This window comes from Mustela nigripes, chromosome 2 (genome assembly GCF_022355385.1).
Source record: "Mustela nigripes isolate SB6536 chromosome 2, MUSNIG.SB6536, whole genome shotgun sequence".
Taxonomy (NCBI): domain Eukaryota; kingdom Metazoa; phylum Chordata; class Mammalia; order Carnivora; family Mustelidae; genus Mustela; species Mustela nigripes.
In genome coordinates, this window is record NC_081558.1 from 74,131,337 (window position 1) to 74,151,169 (window position 19,833).

The 19,833-nt window shown below is 37.6% G+C and overlaps 1 protein-coding gene across 9 annotated transcripts in view; it reads right to left on the reverse strand.

The window, feature by feature from the left end:
- Positions 1 to 19,833, reverse strand: part of RBMS3 (RNA binding motif single stranded interacting protein 3) — a 713,870-nt gene that overhangs the window by 325,231 nt on the left and 368,806 nt on the right. The gene's annotated exons all lie outside the window — the stretch shown is intronic.

Here is a 19,833-nt window from a genome sequence, read left to right on the forward strand (position 1 = left end):
CTTGTCAGTCTTTGTTTTAAAGTCTGTTTTGTCTGATACATGTATTGCTATCCCAGCTTTCTTTTCACATACATTTGCATGATAAATGCTCCTCTATCGCCCCACTCTCAGTCTGCAGGTGTCTTTAGGTCTGAAATGAGCATCTTACAGGCAGCATATAAATAAGTCTTCCATGACTGGAATGGGTAGATCCATGAAAGCTGGTGGTGGGAGCACAGGGCTTGATGTAAGCAAGTCAGACAGGGAATGTTGGTGCTGTGCTAGTCTGGGAGGTTGTCAGTGTATTTATACTATGGGGATGGGGAGGGAAATGGAGCCTGCCAGCTCCTTTGTTCAGGGAGGGGAGGAATCTTCCAGTGAAATCTGTCCCTCTGGGACAAGCTCTGAGATGAATAAACTACACTCCTTCTCAGTTACTTCAGGAGTTTTTCAAACTGTTGCTTTTGTACTTTATCTCTGTGGCTATTTGTTGTACTGCCTCTTTAAGGGTGAGGACTCAGCTTCCTCTTGACCTTCAGGCTTTCACAGAACCAAGCCCATGGGTGTTTAAAATTCCAGGCTTTAAGTCCCACTGGTTGAAAGAATTCACAGAATTTGGCCCCTCTAGTTTTCAAAGCCAACTGTTATGGGGATCTGTCCACCCTGGACCTACTCCCTGGTGTGACAGTCTGTTTCTTGCACTTCTCTGCTCCCTCCCTCCCATGGACTGCCCAAGGGTTCCCCACAAGCATCTCCACCCTTTCTTTACTTTTCACTGTGGCTTCTTCTTCTTCTTCTTTTTTTTTTTAATATTTTTTTTAAATTTTATTTATTTGATAGAGAGAGATCACAAGTAGGCAGAGAGGCAGGCAGAGAGAGAGGGGGAAGCAGGCTCCCCGCTGAGCAGAGAGCCAGATGTGGGGCTCAATCCCAGGACCTTGAGACCATGACCTGAGCTGAAAGCAGAGGCTTTAACCCACTGAGCCACCCAGGCGCCCCAGAAATGTGGCTTCTTGACCTTCAGTTGTGGAGCTTGTTCTGCAAGTCTTTGGGCCATTTTTTGAATTATTTTACACTGATGTGGATATTACCTAGTATCCTTGGGATGAGATGAGCTTAGAGTCCTCCCACTCTGTCATATGCCCAGCCTCCCTCTAAATTTGTATTTCTGACAACCTTTCAAGTGGTGCCGATGCCCTGATGTGATTATAGGACCACTTGGAGCAATGCTTGTCCAACCTTTCAGATACAAGCAAGCACAACTAAATGGTTGTTGTGAAGTTCAGGAAGTAACAGAAGATAACCATAACTCATCCGTCCAGCTTTTAAGGATATCCAGAAATGTGACTTCCATCAGATGAAGCAATAATCAGTCAGTGGTTTACAGCTCCTACTGAGAGTTGGATCTCAATAAAATTAAGAGATAAACAGGCCTCCAGACTCCACATGCTGTACTTTTTTCCTGTTGAGGTAATATAAACTTATCCCCCATTGAAAACCCCATTCCTATAGCCCTCTCCCCAATGTCAATCAAACTTTTTAAAGGAAATTATCAGCTAACTCATTCTGTTTTCATTGTTGTATTACCTCATGGGTGACAGAATATTTTGTCTCCTAATCAAAGCAATAACATGTTAATCATGGAAATGATGGCATCAATCCCTGAGATAATGGGAAGTACTCACAAAGTAGGGGAACAAGTAGTCTTTCAAGATGTCCCCTGACATCACAAGTGGGTGGCCTCTCCCTCCAAGAAAGCCCAACCCTACTTTGTCCATGTTCTGGAGATTTTTACTGATGCAACTCAAGCCAATTTTCATTGGTGCTATAATCATGGGAGACAAAGAATCTCCGCTGGTTATTAATCTCATCTGTAACACAAGTAGTAGAGTACTAAATCTCCCCTCTGACTTTTCTTCTCCAAGCAAAATCCTATCAGCTTCCTTAGTGTTTGGTATAAGGTCTGCTTCCTAACCCCTAATGATATTATAAATCTCCTTTAAATTCCTTTAAAATGGAGTGTATGTAAGTACTTGAAAGCCAAGGTCCTATGTGAAATATTTTTTAAACCTCCTGTCTTTACCTCTCGCTCACCATCCCCAATCTAATAGAATAGTGTCTATCAACCAAAGTTGCAATGAATCATGTGTTGACAGGGGTTGAAGAATGGGGAAAAACAAAAACAAAAACAAGAAACAAAACCTTTAATACCAGCCTGACCAGAGCTGAGCACAGGGGAAAGATTGCTGCCAGGGTCCTGCATAGACTAATCTTAGCCCTATGGATGTTTTTAAATAAATAAGGTAATAGTAGCTACGAGCATTTCTATGTATGGTTCACATGTAACTTACTCATAGCTTTGGGTAGGTTATTTACTTAATTCCTGTGACAACTTTGTAAAGAAATTGAGAGTCAGAGTTTTGGAATTCTAACTGGGGTCACAGCGCTGGTGTGTGACTGGCTTCCAGGTAGCTTTGCCATAAACACCTTTGCCATACAGACCTTAACTATAAACATTTTCACCACAGGTATTTTTTATCACATAACTAGTTGGCCATAAGGTAATTTTTCTGTAAATGATAAAATAACTGGTTGATAGTTTGGTTTCATTTCTCCATTGACAAATCACCTACCTTTGGAAGGTATTGAAGCTAATAGTTGTTAGTTTGGTTTTATTTTTCGATTAACAAAATTTCCATTTTTATATTATATGAATCTTAGATAGCTCTCATGATGGTCTACACAGTGACAAGCACGTATGGTGGTCTCAAAATAGTGATGATAACAACTATGTATACCAACTTGATAGAAAATATTGGGATAAAGCTTCCTGGAAGCGTGAAATAAGAGAGTGCAAAGCTGCATTGCGTACTATGCTGTATTAGAAAATGACATAATAGTGACACAATTAAATTACCATGAGGCCAATGTTACAATGATACAAAGCTCAATTACAAAGGCATTACAGAATTAGCATTTCTCCAACCCTTTCCATAGATCTTTGGGACATCCATCAGTGAAATGTGACGATGTGCCAGGAATGGCGTGGATGGCTTTCATAACGCAATACAAAGCTCAGCTACCAATATTCATCCCAGTATTTGGAAAACTGGTATCTCTTTCAAAGAAGGAAGGGATTAGTAATTAATTTTATTATTATTTTCTTTTATGTTTCATTATGTCCTTTTTAATGTTCCTCTTTTATTTTTCATTATTTTATCTTTGATGGCAAATTGCCTTATGGCAATTTCATTAATTGTTTTTAATGTTTCATTATGTCCTTTATAATGTCCTTTTTTTGGTATCTTTTACGACAAAATTGCCGTACAGTGCATTAGTTAAGCGGCCAAAATGCTTGTGGCAAAGACGTCTATGGCAAAGATGCTACGGGAAATAACAACAACAAAACAGACATGGTATGACAGAGAGAGAGCAGCAGTTCAAATCTGGCCCAAGCCCCACTTTGGCACTTTTCCTATTATACCACACTAACCACTAAAGTGTAACAACTGATTAGATTATCCTCCATTGTTATATCTAGTTCTCAAGAAAACTGTACCAGATTACCTGTGGATAAAATTCATGCTTTCTGGGAAACCCAATTAAATAAAGAATTTGTAAAAATGGGAAGCTAAAGTCATCTATTAAAAAAAAAAAAACTGGGAAAATACTATAACTCCAGACAATAGATGTTGATATATGTTTGCCAAATACAGTGAAATTTGGAATAAGAGATATACATACTACTGAAAACAAGTCACAGATATGGTGGACAGACTTGAGGATAATCACACCAAACAAAAATACTCAAAGGTGTACTTGAACATTTCCAAAATAATAATAACAATAATAATAATAATTTTAATAAACATAACTCAAAATAGAATACCACATGTTAGCAAAAAATTGATACAAAAGAAATGATAGGAATTGGATTTCAGGGATGGAAAAGAACTCTTGAGACATCCATCCTGAAAAAGAAATTTATCCATCAGATTAGAAAATCAGTATTACTTTAGCAACACTAACATCAGAAAACAAACAAAACAAAACAAAAAGCAAGCAAAAACAGTACAAAACAAAACAAAACAAAAACAAGAAACTATAGTGCAATGAGGTTTGAAGAGGGGGATATGACTCACAAATTTTATACACAGTATGGTTATCAATCATATATAATGTGAAAAAAAATAGAGACTTTGAAATACACACACATTGGACCATAACACTCATGATGTTTTCTCTATAAACTACTAGTTTATGAAATTTCAGAAAACTGTGATATAAATAAAAATGAGAATTCAAGAACTGTATGGCCATTATATAAAATGATCAAAAATGAATACTGATTTCTTTTGAATGCAGAACTAAAACAATAATTTTTATTATAATGGCTTTATAATAAAAGTTAAATATTATGAAGGTGGTTGTAAAAACAATAATATAAATAATTAAATTTGGAAACTGGACAAGAGAGGTGATGGAAGAAAAAGTAAGTTTTCTATTTTTACACTTTTTATTTTTAATAATTGTCTAAATTATGGAAATGTATCTATTTTATTTAATTTTTAAAAGTAACCCATAGAAGAGCTCAAAAAAGACTAAACACCTCTCAAATAACCAGAACAAGCAAGAATAACAAATACAACAGCAAAATACATAATAATACAAAATAAGTAAAACAAAGTAGGCATTTTTAAAAAGAATACATAAACATAAAGACATTCATGTAAAAATGGAGATGTTCTACTGAAAAACACCATCCTGGAGTAGGACTTCACTAAATAGTACTCATTAAAAGGAGTTCCATTTATAATACAGGCAGGAGGAGCCATGAATTCAGGCCCGAGTTTAGGACTATCACGATGAAGTACCATACACTGTATGACTTAATAGAAATTTTTTATGTCTTGGTTATGGAGGCTAGAAGTAAAAGAACAACGTGTCAGCAGGGTTGGTTCTTTCTGGGGAGAGTGAGTTCCCCGACCCTCCTTTAGCTCTAGTGGTTTGTGGGCAATCTTTGACATGACCTGAAGGGCAGAAATATCACCCCAATCTCTGTCTTTCTTTCTTTTCTTTAGCTTTTTGATTTTTTTTTAAAACTACTTGAAAAGCTTCTTAAATTCTTAAGTTCTTACATTTAGCTCTCTGACTCTGTGCTTGTGCCATCAACACTTTCACAACAACTATATGCTCCTCAATGTGCAGAACATGCTTGATCCCATCATAGACACACCTAGCATGCATGAAACCACTGAAGGCTCTGGTGACAGGTTTTTCTCATTTTATTTTTAGTTTTTAAAGATGTATTTATTTATTTTTGAGTGAGCAAGCACAAGTGAGTAGGTCAGAGGGAAAGAGAGAGAGAATCTCAAGCAGATTCCATGCCAAGTGGAGCCTGATGCAGGGCTTGATCCCTGGACTCTGAGATTACAACCTGAGCTGAAACCAAGAGCTGGATACACAACCGACTGAGCCACTCAGGTGCCCCAGGTTTTTTTCATTTTAGACAACCTCAGGGGAATTTTAGTCTCATGGCACAAACTCCTGGGCACACACCACATCTGGATTTGGGCGCTTCCCCAACCTCTTTGGTCTATAGGTAAACAATTCTATCACCAGGGGTTTCCAATAACCTGGCTTTGTTAGAAGATGGTCTGTTGTAGGACAGCCTATGGCTGTATGTCAAACACTGGATCATTCTGAATGCCACTAGACAATGTCTCCAGAAGAGGAAAAAGAAAACACCTGCCTTGATTTTCACATGGTGTTTTCCCTATGTGTTCCATCTCTAAATCTCTTTCTATAAAGACATCACTCATACGGGATTAGAGGTTCTACCCTATTCCAGTATGACATCACCTTAACCTAATTACACCTGATACAACCCTATTCCCAAATAAGGCCACAATCTCAGGTTCTGGGGAAATTACAACAAATGAATTTTGAGGGGACACATCTCAACCCACAATAAGCTCCCTTTCTGGCTCTTATGCAATTGGCAATATAGTAAATGTGATTTACTATGTATGAAAGTTTTCAATCATCACCAGAGACCAATCATCAATTGAAGTGTGACTTCATAGTCATTCTGTGTTAAAGAGATCAGAAACTGGCAAAACAAAACAAAAATGCCCTGCCAAATGGAAGCCTTATACAAAGCACTGTAATTTGAAGCTTGGCAAAGAACATCAAGGCAGAATGTTTTCAGAAAGACAGGTAGGCATGATTCTATGAAAGGGCACTTGCCGGTGGAGTCAAAGTTCAACAATGCTAGATGGATACTGATGTGTTCAGGCAGCTCCAATAAGAACCTAGTCCTTCTTCCTTTGGATGGGTGGCTTCAAAAATAAAAACAAAGATGCTAGTGCTGAGTGAGGGAATGAAATAAAAAGGAAGAAAGAATGTGAAGGAAGAAAGAATCTAGAATCATGCCAAAGCTTAACGAATCACCCACAGAGCCCTCAAAATGGTCTGGGAGCTATTAATCTAATAAGATCTCTGTTCTCAAACTGCTAATTTTTATCTACCAGCTGCTTTTGACTCCCATTTTAGTAGGTCCCAAGGGAAATTACAAAGACAGTAAAAGTGGTCCTGAATTTCTTTTATTTTGCTGAGCTTAGCGGCACTGATTACTAGGGTCCGTCACTATAGAGACTCTAGGGTGAGAATACCAAGTTTATTCCCGACAAACAATATGATCTTGGACAAGGCACTTAGATAGATGGCTTTGTGTGACCCGATTTTGTCAACAGTACAATGAGGCTCACTCATGTAAGGGTCAAAGACAGGGGTGGAAAAAAAAAGAGTATGGGTAGTATCTTAGGTTGGTGTTGCCAGGAACAGGGCCTAAGAGAGGGATCCAAGTGCATATGGTTTATGGAGGGGTGATTCAAGGAAAGGGAAGCATGGGAGGGAATCATGAAGCACTGAGCAAAGATGTGGCCTCAAGTGAAGTCCAACCTTGGTTTATTCCATGGAGGGCTCTGCCGCATATTCCCACCACAGGCTTGGGACAGTGGAGACGGCCTTCCATACTTCCAAACCAAGCAATCACTGCAACAGGCTCTGCCAGAGTACGTGAGACAACTCCTTTCAGCCCAGGGAAATTCTCAGGAGAACAGGGCAGTTGTACGCCAGTAGCAACCAAAACTCCTGTCAACTAGAGATGAGAGACTAACCTGGCAAAAGGGAAGCAAATGGGGCACAGCAATACCCTAGTAGTACCCAAAACAGGTAAGGATTTAATTCCCCAACATCACTTCCTGAGTGATGTTGCCTCTATTTTATAATGAACTTATTTCTTTTCCAAACTTCAGTTCCATAGCTGAAGGATATTTGAAAAAAGTCACAGGTAGAATGCCAAGGATCACTTAAGCTCTGACATTCTGACTTCTAACTGTTTTAAGATGTGTCCTCATGCCTGTGCAGGTCATTTGCCCCTTTTCTTTCAGCTTCATTGTATATTCTTCTGTATCGCAGGTGCTGAGGCCCTAAAAACCACATTTCCTGGACTTCCCAGCTGACTTCCTGTTAGGTCTGCCAATGCCAAGAACTAGTGGGAGGCTGGAAGGTAGGAAGAAGCAAAAGGGCTTTCTCTCTCCAGGCTTCTGTAGGTGTCATCAGCATCCATGGCCAGCTATAGTTTCCAATGAACTTCAGCAGCTCTCATTCAGTTGCTAGCTCCCACAGTATTTTTTTTTTTTTTAGATTTTATTTGTTTATTTATTTATTTTTAAAAGATTTTATTTATTTATTTGACAGAGAGAGATCACAAGCAGGCAGAGAGGCAGGCAGAGAGAGAGGAGGAAGCAGGCTCCCTGCTGAGCAGAGAGCCCAATTCAGGGCTGGATCTCAGGACCCTGGGATCATGACCTGAGCCAAAGGCAGCAGCTTAACCCACTGAGCCACCCAGGTGCCCCATTATTTGTTTATTTGACAGACAGAAATCACAAGTAGGCAGAGAGGCAGGCAGAGAGAGGGAGGAAGCAAGCTTCCCGCCAAGCAGAGAGCCTGACACGGGGCTCCATCCCAGGACCCTGCAACTGTGACTGGATCCGAAGGCAGAGGCTTTAACCCACTGAGCCACTCAGGCGCCCCTCCCACAGTATTCTGCAAATGCCAGGGCCAGGTGGGCCAGAAGGTGCATCTGGCTCCTCCCACAGGGGGATTGGTGGCAGTTTCAACAGCAGCAGAGTCTTGCAGCAGAGCTAGAGGTTAAGTGTTACCAGTTAACAACCCTCCTCAGTTTTGTTTGGCCAGCAATAAACTACTATTACTGATTTGAGTTACTACATCCTCCTCCCTTTCTTCCTCTAGTCCTAAGATTTTTTTTTTTTAACTACTTTTTGGTAAAGAATTCTTGTATTAAATATCCTTAGTCTGAAATACCTAGAGTGATTTCTGTTTTGTTTTTTTTTTTTCCCATCTGAATGCTGATTGATACGGTAACAAACATGGTTTATAATGAGAATGACATCAGAGACACTGAATAGGTAGCTAATTGTATAACTCACAAATAATAAAGGAGGTGTCTTGTGGGGCATCTGCTACCAAGATTCCGGTAGGTTATTCTTTGTCCTAATTCCTGAGTTGAAATTTATATATAGTTTATTTAAAAAGGACACTTCCTTTGTTTTGTGTTTCAGTTATTCATGAATATGATTTATCCTTAGCAGATTGCTGAAGCTTTTATTTATATTTAATATATTTTTATATATTATATAAAAATATATTTTATATTTAATATATTTTTACCTTTTATGCTACAAATTTAAATGGACAAACAAAAGTATACAGAATTCTGCAGATAAAAACAAAACCAAGGACCAGAGAAAGACCATATCAATGCTGCAGATATCCATCAAAAAATGGTAATGTGGGGGCGCCTGGGTGGCTCAGTAGTTTAAAGCCTCTGCCTCTGGCTCAGGTCATGATCCCAGCATCCTGGGATCCAGCCCTGAATTGGGCTCTCTGCTCAGCAGGGAGCCTGCTTCCTCCTATCTTTCTGCCTGCCTCTCTGCCTTCTTGTGATCTCTGTCTGTCAAATAAATAAATAAAATCTTAAAAAAAAAAAATGGTAATGTGTGCTAGTAGAGTGTCACTGCAGAATACTTTTTTTCAGTCTTGCCAGTTAGTATCATCAGCATAGTTTCTTCTCTGACAGAAAATGTGTATTTCACATCTTTTCTTCCCTACCAACACACAGTGTATCATATAAAATATCGGCTCTATGCATATTTATTAGGATAGGATCAATCATCATTTCTCAACTATTTGCATCCGAATCACCTCGAAGCTTCGTTAAAAAAATGATCTTGAATTATCGGGCCTGACTCTCAGAGTTTCTAATTCAGAAGTCTGAATTTACATTTCAAACAAGTTTACAAGTATTGATATTGTTGGTCTAAAGAACACATGTTCAGAACCCATGGGATAGATTATAAAATCTCTGAGAGTTAAATATGACTAAATGATGGATTCTTACCAAAGAAAAACATGTATTTTCCAACCTATGTCAGTGTCAGCCTGATAATAGATAGCTCTAATTTTTAAAAGTATATTCCATCACGTACCAAAAGCCAGACCTCATTCATTCACCAACAGTGTTTTCCACCTGTTATCTTTCCAATTTCTTTGGGAGTGAGGGAACAAGCACCTTATTCCCCAGGTTTTTTGAGACAGAAAAAAGATTTGGTTAAATATTAATTTACCCATCCAGATAATTTCAACAAATGACTTACTGAGTACAAAGATAGGGCAGTAAAACTTTTTTTATTCTTATTTGCCCTGTTCAGTGCCAGCAGGATAATCCCCGATCTTAGTAGATTATTAAATTGAATAGATCAGTAGGGCTTAGGTAAATGATTGAACTGAAAGCTGAAGAATGTTTTGAGGGCTAATAATTAATATTTATGATAGTCTAATTCCTTCTTGTACAGTAACGCTAAATATTAAAACTATTTCTATACAAAGTAACTAATTTGAAAAAAAAATGTTCTCTTGGCAGGTTTATATAGCTATTAATAAAAAAGTTATGAAATTAATGCCAGGGAGGCAAATGACACATGTTCAATTACATTAATATTCAACTAATAGAGAGAATGATTAAAAGATAGTATTGGCTTTACATAATCACACTCAATTATGTGACATTCCTTTCTATTCAAGTATAAAAAACAGTCACCTTTTTCTCTATCTCACCTATCTGCCGTGCAAATAGAACCCCAAAACACACATTTCTACTGACATAGTGAAAATGTTCAAGAGACTTGTGAAAATATAAAATGCAATAAATATGCATGTATTCATTCAGTAAACAAATGCTGAACACCCCTTAGGTGCGAGGGATGATTCTGTGCCTTGGGCATAGAGCCCTGACAATCTGAAGATCCCTTCCCTCAGTGAAGTTTCACTCTAGTGGGTAGAAATAAACGATCAAAAAAGTCAATTACTTAATATATCATAAGCACTATGAAGAAAAATAATGTGGAAATGAGGATAGGAAGTACTGGAGTGGGGATAATATAATATTCTTTTTTTTTTAAGATTTTGTTTATTTATTTGACAGAGATCACAAGTAGGCAGAGGGAGGCAGAGAGAGAGAGAGAGAAGCAGGCTCCCTGCTGAGCAGAGAGCCTGATGCGGGCTGAATCCCAGGACCCTGAGATCATGACCTGAGCTGAAGGCAGAGGCTTAACCCACTGAGCCACCCAGTCGCCCCGGGGATAATATAATTTTCAATGGGATATTCAGGAAATTCCTTTGGAGGTGACATTTGAACCAACACTTAAAAGAGGCAAGGGAGCCAATGAGAATTTGGGAGAATACCAATCTAGGAAAAGGAAATGCCATGTGCACAGGCTCTGATACCCAAGTATGCCTCTGGGGTTCCCCAAACAGCAGAGAACCCAGAATGAACTAACAGAGTAAGTAAAGGGAAGTAAGAGAGATGAAGAGAATGCGAACCAGAGACCAGCGATAAGTATCCTAAGACACTGGTGATTAGTCTAAAGTCTAGCTCTTACTCCTCTGAGTGAGATGTGGAGCCACTGAAGGGAATCTTATTAAACATTAGATATGAACTGGTACTTTCAGATAATGGCACTGGTATTTAATTAAGATTAGAAACTGTATCTGTACCATACTGTTGGAAACTTTCATATAGAATCCCGACCACAGTACCAGATAGGAATGAATAATTCATACTATTTTTTTTTCTTTTTGGAGCATATAAATCATTTGAAATGAAAAAGATCTAACTGTTTTTAACCAGTACCAACAAGTTATTCTCAAACTGAAATGGGTTCTGAGTAAGTTATAAAACCCCAAAGAGAAAGAGAGAACTTAGTGCTTACTTATTGAGAACAACTGTTTATCCTGCCATCCGTTCTGTTTGCATAGAAGAGGATATTATCAGAATGTTTATGTTCACGATATCATTCCTGACTATTTTAAGCTGGGGGGGATGGGAATTGGGAGGGGAGAAGGAAAGAAAGAATCTTAAATTATTGAAATATTTCTTTGTTGTAAAATGTTAAAATCATTACATCCACCTAAGGCTGAAATATGTAAACTATTTTACTTTCAAAATATAATAATGTCTTAAAAAGAAAAAAATGACAGAATTCAATTATGACACGAGTCACTGATATATAATGGGTTATATTTTTCTCTGAGGCGATACAGAATTTATTTGTTCTTCAGTGGTCTCGTGTTAATAAAATCCCAATAAAAATAGCAAAAATAGTTCGATGTACCCAGACTTCCACATGCAGAATAACTAGGTAAGTATTTGTATCCTGGCATTTATCTTACCAGTAACCTGGTAAGAATTGGTTTCCAGAAGAGTAGAAATTCCTTATTCTGGTTATGAGGGTCTTCACCAGTTACTATATGTATTTCTTTAGCTGATATTACCTAGAGAACCAGGTTATTTTCACTAAGTATTATTCTGCACCATTACTTCTACTCCACCTACTCATACTTGTGCTTTAAATATTATTCCTTTCTTTTTCCTCCACCCAACTCAAATAAGCACTTTCCTTACCTTCTTTCTTTTTTTTCTCCCTTCAATGGGCTCTTGCATTGTGCAGAAATCCACAATGATTATAAATGTGGTCTCTACAAACTCTTTCCTATTTGGTATTCAGAAATAAACCCCATTAACCTAGAAGTATGCTAAACTCAATCCACATATACACCTGGGCTTCCATTAACAGGTTAATACTCAAAGTATTTAAGTATATTCTAACACCTAAGGCACCAAAGAAAATACTATTTTCTTTTTATTTAAACATATTATGAAGTTGATGTTTGGTTAATTGAGATTTTCTTGACTTGGTCTTACTTCCCTGCATAATGTTTTATCATCCCTATTCCATGGGGTTAATCTGACATATTTAAAAAGAACCATTGTCTCAAACTTGGAAAACAATGACCAGTCATATAAATATATACAGGCTAAGAGTAACCTTGATGAACAGGTGTACTTGGCACCCAAATCCTTTAATATCACATTTCTGAATGCAAACTAGGGATGTTATCCTCTTTCTGTCTTAAAAGTAGTAAAACTCATAGTCAAAGTGAGTACTAGGTAATTTCACCATTTTCAAAGTGTTCATATTCACTTAGAGATCAACCCAATTGCAGTATTTAGTAGAAAACTTTTAAGAGAGTTTATTTTGAAAATCTTATCAAAATTAGGATATTGAAGCCACAGAACTTACCCAGTTTAGTAATTAATCCATTAATTCATCCAAAATATTTATTGAGCTCCTGCTCCTCCAAGTACCAGAGAATTCCACACTGGGAACACAGCCATAAACCAACAAAGACTTGATCTCAAGGAACATATGACCTAACCAAAATTTATTAGTCTCTTTATCTGAAATATTTTTAAAAAAATAACCTATGTATATCACTGATCATGATAGATTTTGAGGCATTTCCCACTGATGCGATGGTGTGGCCAAACTAATCACTTGAGTTGTTAGTTAATATAGATCTCCTGAGTGTATCAGAGTTCTTTTATCTCCCCAAACTCTGGTGACTACACAATCTTTAGCTCATTAACTGACTTCTCAATGCTATTGTATTATTCCAGACTCCCAAAAAGACTTTTCTATCCCTTTTGGCAGAAAGTCATCAAATTATTAGGAAAATCAGAAAAAAAGTCACTAAAGGCCACAAATACGACTTCAAGGCCACTTTAATAATCAAAACTATAGAAAATAGTTCTTTCTTCATTTATCTGAAAGTGGCATTACTGATAATCCAGAGTAGAAGTCTTCATTATGTAAAAAACAAACGAAGAGAAACAAACACAAAAATTCACAAAAACTTAATTACAGTTGTTAGATATGTTAACATTGCTACTAAGGAATTTTTAGGAGTTACTGGCCATTTGTTCATTTCATAGGATATGATAGGAATTAAATATTTCTCTCATGAAATATTCATGGGAGTGATTTAAAATACCAAGTATTTTTTTGTTCGTTTGTTTATTACATGGTAAGTCACAGGGGAAAGTGTGAGAGACAACATAAATTCAATACACATTTTTTGAGTTCCTACTCTAGGTGAGGCATTGTATGACCTAAGCTGTTAAAGAAAATGAGGCACAGCTTTTGACTCCACAGAACTATCCATCAGGCAGGAACCTCTGCCTCCAAGGACTTCACTGTCTTCCATCTTGGTAGATAACAAACTTATACCAATATAAACCCCAGACATTTATTAAAACTAGCTCAGATTTATATTCACAACTAAAGATATTCTTGGACGGACCAGATGTTTTGTATCATTTATATTAACAAATAAAATATAAAGATGGTGCCCTAGCAACACAAGCTTTCTATAAACAACTCATTGGAGGATCACCCTCCTCTTATTTCTGTATCTTTTATTCCTAAGTTATCATGGAGAGGAAATCTCTAGAGGGGCAGTTAAATAGAAGGGAGAAGAATCACATGAGCAGAATCCAAAGATAATAACTACTTGGAGATGGGCACAGCCATCAAATAATTAGTATGGTCAGAAAACTTCAGGGCATGAAGTATCTACTTCTGATCCCCATTCCTCATAGGGATGGAATTTTGTGTGTTTGCAGTTTGCATTGAGAGCTTGGCTCTGTCATTAACTTTGGTCAATTTAGGAATGACCCCTGTTTTTCACTGTCAATTTTTTACCAAAAGAATCTGGGTATCCCCTATGGTATACATTCGAAATGGGCTGGTTAATACAAATATGGCATTGACAGTTCTTCTAGAAAAAATAAAATATTTATCTATTACCAGTTAATTTTCACATCCCCTTCATGCCAGGGCTTAGAAATAGGTAAAATAAATTGGCACTTTCATTGATAACACTAGGAGATGTCAAAGTTCCTTCAATGCTTTCAATTCTAAGTGTCATGACTTTATAAAATTATATATATATAATATTTATAAATATATGATGAATTGTGATCACACTTATTACATACCTTTTTTCTCCAGTCTGAAAATATATGCATTAAGGGTACAAAGTACCTATGGTACATTGTGATAAGAAGTAGGGCCTATGATTTTGATAAGGTGAGTGCCAAGGATACTAACTTATGAGAGCTTCCTCAACCACCTCTTTGAGCTATAAGCATTGTACCATTCATTATGGACATTTAGTAGATAGACAGATGCAAGGACAACAAAGGGAAAAATGGGAATCCAACTCTGCATCTTTGAAGCCCAGTGGCAGGCCATTGACAACAATAGCCAAAATCTTAACTCAGCCATAAAGCCCCATTAAAATAAAGATAGGTTTACTTTAAAGGAGGAGAAAAATAGAGCAATATTTGGAAGATGATCAACAAAAATTAAAGGATTCAAAATCTGAATAATATAGAATTCTTACCATGACATACATTGAACCGGAAACGTATGTAAGGGGAAATCATAGATGATATTAATGGAAACAGGAGTGACCTAAATTAAGTAATTTAGCAGGAATCTCAAGATACTGCTTTGAAAAAGAGATGCAAAAAGCTTTACCAGAAACAGAAGCCAAATAAGGCTAGACAACTTAAAAGCCAAAATGTTCATCATCATTAGCCATCAGGGAGATTCAAATTAAAACCACATTGAGATACCAACTTACACCAGTTAGAATGGCCAAAATTAACAAGACAAGAAACAACAAGTGTCAGAGAGGACGTGAAGAAAGGGGAACACTCTTACACTGTTGGTGGGAATGCAAGTTGTTGCAGCCACTTTGGAAAACAGTGTGGAGATTCCTTAAGAAATTAAAAATAGAGCTACGTTATGACCTTGCAGTTACACTACTAGGTATTTACCCCAAAGACACAGATGTAGTGAAAAGAAGGGCCATCTGTACCCCAATGTTCATAGCAGCAATGGCCACAGTTGCCAAACTGTGGAAAGAACCAAGATGCCCTTCAACAGACAAATAGATAAAGAAGATGTGGTCCATATATACAATGGAGTATTATGCCTCCACCAGAAAGGATGAATACCCAACATTTATATCAACATGGATGGGACTGGAAAAGATTATGCTGAGTGAAATAAGTTAAGCAGAGATAGTCAAGTATCATATCGTTTCACCTACTTGTGGAGCATAAGGAATAACATGGAGGATATTGGGAGAAGGAGAGAAGAAGTGAGTTGGGGGAAATCAGAGGGAGAAACAAACCATGAGAGACTGTGGACTCTGAGAAACAAACTGAGGGTTTTGGGGGGCGGGGGAAGTGAGTTGGATAAGCCTGGTTGTGGGTATTATGGAGGGCACATATTGCATGGAGCATAGGGTGTAGTGTATCAACAATGAATTTTGAAACACTGAAAAGATATAAAATAAAATGAAAAATAAATAAATAAATAAATGGGTCATATTGTAAAAAACAAAGCAAAAACAACTATTGTCTTCCACTTAAGTTCCTACTGAAATTTACATCTTCAGCATAGTAAAGAAATACTAATGTCAGATGTTAGAACAATCATGGCAGACAGCAGCTCAAAGAGATCATGTTAAAAACAAACAAACTGCAAATAAATTAGAATATCAGAAGTCTCGTTAATATTGAAGCATATCAACCTTATGTCATTGGCCCTTAAGACCACATTCCTGGGCCAGAGCAATTCATAGACTTAATTAACTTTTGACAAAGCTTCTCTTTAATAATTTATTAAAATGGAAAGCTTCAAGATACTAAAATGTAAATAAGGGACAAGAAATATTCTGTAATAGTTTTCTATCAATAGACAGTAGAGTATCATGGTAAGAGTTCAATAAACAGATGACCCAGATTTGAATTCTTGGACACAGCAGCCTTGGACACAAAGCACAGCACAGCACACTAAATATGACGTGAATGAAATTTGGGATTATTTTTTTTTTTTGTTCCTTAGACATCTGGTTCAATATCATGTCTTAGCTCATCATCACTTATGGAAGCTTTTCAGATATTTTGTGTCATGAAGATGTTTCTCATGGCCTTCTGTGAATCCAATCACCACATTCACAGATAAACAACTGATAACCCAAGACTTACATAGGGATATAACTATAAAGTTTAGCTCCTTTATATTCAAAGTATGTTCCATGGACCAGCAAAACCAATATAATCTGGAAACTTTATTTTTTTTAAAGATTTTATTTATTTATTCGACAGACAGAGATCACAAGTAGGCAGAGAGGCAGGCAGAGAGAGAGGGGAGGAAGCAGGCTCCCTGCTGAGCAGAGAGCCCGATGCGGGACTCGATCCCAGGCCCTGAGATCATGACCTGAGCCGAAGGCAGCGGCTTAACCCACTGAGCCACCCAGGCACCCAATCTGGAAACTTTAATAAGGTGCAGAATCTCAGGCTTCATGACAGACCTACAGTACCAGAATCACCATACTACCATGATATTCAGGAGACTGCTATGCCCACATCATTTAAGCATTTTTTTAAACCGTATTTCTTTGTAAGAAGATGCTTGTCTTTTCTGTGGCTTATCAAGCGCTTTTGACTTGTCATGAATTCTCATAAACTCTTCACAATCATCATCTTATTGATCCTTATGACATCATTAGTTCTACTTCTGTTATTATCTTCTTTTTACAGAAGAGGAAATAGAGTTTCAGAATCACTTTGCTGAGAATCATAGACAAGAGTTGGTGTGCCTAGGATTCAAGTCTAGGCAGTCTTGCTATAAAGCTCTTGGCCATTATATTCTATTGCATAGAGATAGCTAGTTAATATAGGGTATTTTGTCACTTATTTGCATTTTAGTATCTTAAAGCTTTCCATTTTCATGGATTTTTGAACAGAAGTTCTGTCAAAGGTTAATTAAGCCTATGTTTTTCATAGATTGCCAGTTCTCATGACAAGCACAAGCTTGGGTAGATATGTATGAATCTTTTCCATTATCATTTATCAACCATTAACAGTCACACCTTATAAAATGTTGTGCTAAAAGAGGAAGATCATTTGTATTATTTTATGTGCATTGATTAGTATTGAGTGCCTACACTAATCAAAGTCACTGTATAATTTCACAATACTTAATCATTTCATTTTTACATTACACATCACTCCAAAGAGAATGCTACCCCGTGACAGTTTCAGAATCAAAATCTAAAAATAAGCATATTTTTACATTTATACCCAGGAATCAAATCTTTCCTAGGAGCCACCGCTAAGGAAATCATAGGCAATAACGGGCTATGTTATTCACTGTCAATTCTTACAGACAACAAAGGTATCCAAACTTAGACACTCTCAACACTCAGTGGAGATGAAATCTCCCTTCAGCTCTCCCTTTAGAGCCATAACATGCAGAATGATGTATTTAGTATATGGAAGGAACAGAAAGGTTAAAACAAAACAAAACAAAACCTTCAAAATAGTGTAGAAAACATTTGTCAGAAAACCAAGAAACTAGCATGCTGCCTACAGAGATGCAACAGAGTAAAGGGAATAGCGAAGTCTATCTTCAGTGTCTTACTTAAAGAAATCAACCAAATACCTAGCAGATGATGAAATGAAAGGACAAGTGTCTGAAACATGTCAGGCTTGGCAGTGACTGCTGGCTGATCAAAATGAATTTCTCCTCCTGGGGCAAACTTGACTACCCTTCCCAGCTTCTCTTGTGTGGCAGGGTGATTGAGTTCTAGCCAAGGGAATGGGAGCCAAAATGGCATGTGTTACTTCCACACTTGGCTCATAGTGATCTTCCATACGTAATTCACTGCATTCTTAGCTCATTTGTGAGCTAATGGGGAGGCCCAGAGCATGAGGGAGCAATAGCATGGAGGAGGCATGGTTTTCTGAATTATTACATGAAATGCCACTCACAAACCAAGAATATCTGAGAAAGAAACGCACTGCTATTGGGTTAAGATAATAACATGTCGGGTATATTTCAGTAGTTAGTCAACCCTAACTAACATATTAGGGAGGGTGAGAGCTCAGTGGTAAAAGACAGTTGGATTAGAACATAAGAGTGGGTTGTGAGCCAGGTCCTTAGGTAGATAGTTAACAAGTTATTCCTCATCCATACCTGCTCACCCTTCTCCAACAGATAAAATTTCACAAACTCACATAGTGAGAGTTTTGCTCTCTTCCAGACTGCACTGCATACAGAATCTAGAGTAACACACTGACAAATTCTCAGCATTCCCAATACCCCTTCACAGTTCACCACAGGAGACAGTCATGAAGAAATACTTTCAGCTTCTCCCTCCCTGGTTCCCTCTTTATAACTCCCTGCAGATGGGGAGCTAAATGGTCCAACTCACTTTCCATGAAAGCTCACATGATTCAAGTGCTATTAGTATTCATAAGCCATTGTTCTTTCACCCAGCAAGAAACACTTAACCAAATGACCTCATTAATCTTCACATGCGCCATGATCCTTGATCTTTTGGAGGTAGAAAAACAAATGCTCTTATCCCTATTTCACAGATGAAGACACTGAGGGAGAAAGAGTGTGAGGGAAAGGCTACAGAGTAAAACAAGAGGGCTGCAGTTTAACTGCCACATGAAGAAAAGTATATGGAAGTATTTGGATCTAGAGGCAGCATGCTAATCTTCTGAGTCCACAAGGTCCATGAGGTCAGGTTTTGGAGAGTATAACCTTAAAAAATAGTTGCTGATGTTTACATATCACATACATACATATATGCACACACACACACAAACGCACACACATACACACACACACAATCTGGTTTAGGCTTTTCTTGAAAATTAGAAGATGTGGTCACATGTAACCCATGTTCCGACACCTCAGGACACCTTACAGCTGTACATAAGTAGTGGTGTTCCCCTATCCTCTAGGGATACACTCTCTAATTTGCTACACTGGCCACACAAAACCTGATGGCCAATAATCATGGGGATCCTGAAGGCATGTGAGCTCTATATTTACTGTATGTCACTAAAGAGTTAGAAATCTAGATTCTTCCATCACCAAATTCCATCCTAGTTTTGTCACTTTAAAAATGGTTCAGAACAATCAGAATTGGGATTATACACGGTGCCTTTTCTGTTGGTCTTTCCTATCCTTTGTCTTCAACTTTGTGTCTACAATGGCAGCTGTTAAAAAGGAGTTTGGGGCAGAGGTACCATCTAAGTGGCACCAGCAGATTGACTCACTGCTGGTGACCCAATCTTCCTTCTTGCAGGGAGGCAATGTGGGGGAGGAAGGTCACTCAGGAGAGATGCAAAACACTATGTACTTATGAATTTTTGAGCACAGAACAGTAAATATGTGCTGAATGAGTTGAATTATAACAAGGTTTATGAAGATAATAAAAATGTCACTTTACAAAACTAACCTTGAAGTTGAGGACTGAACAGTTTCTGTCCCA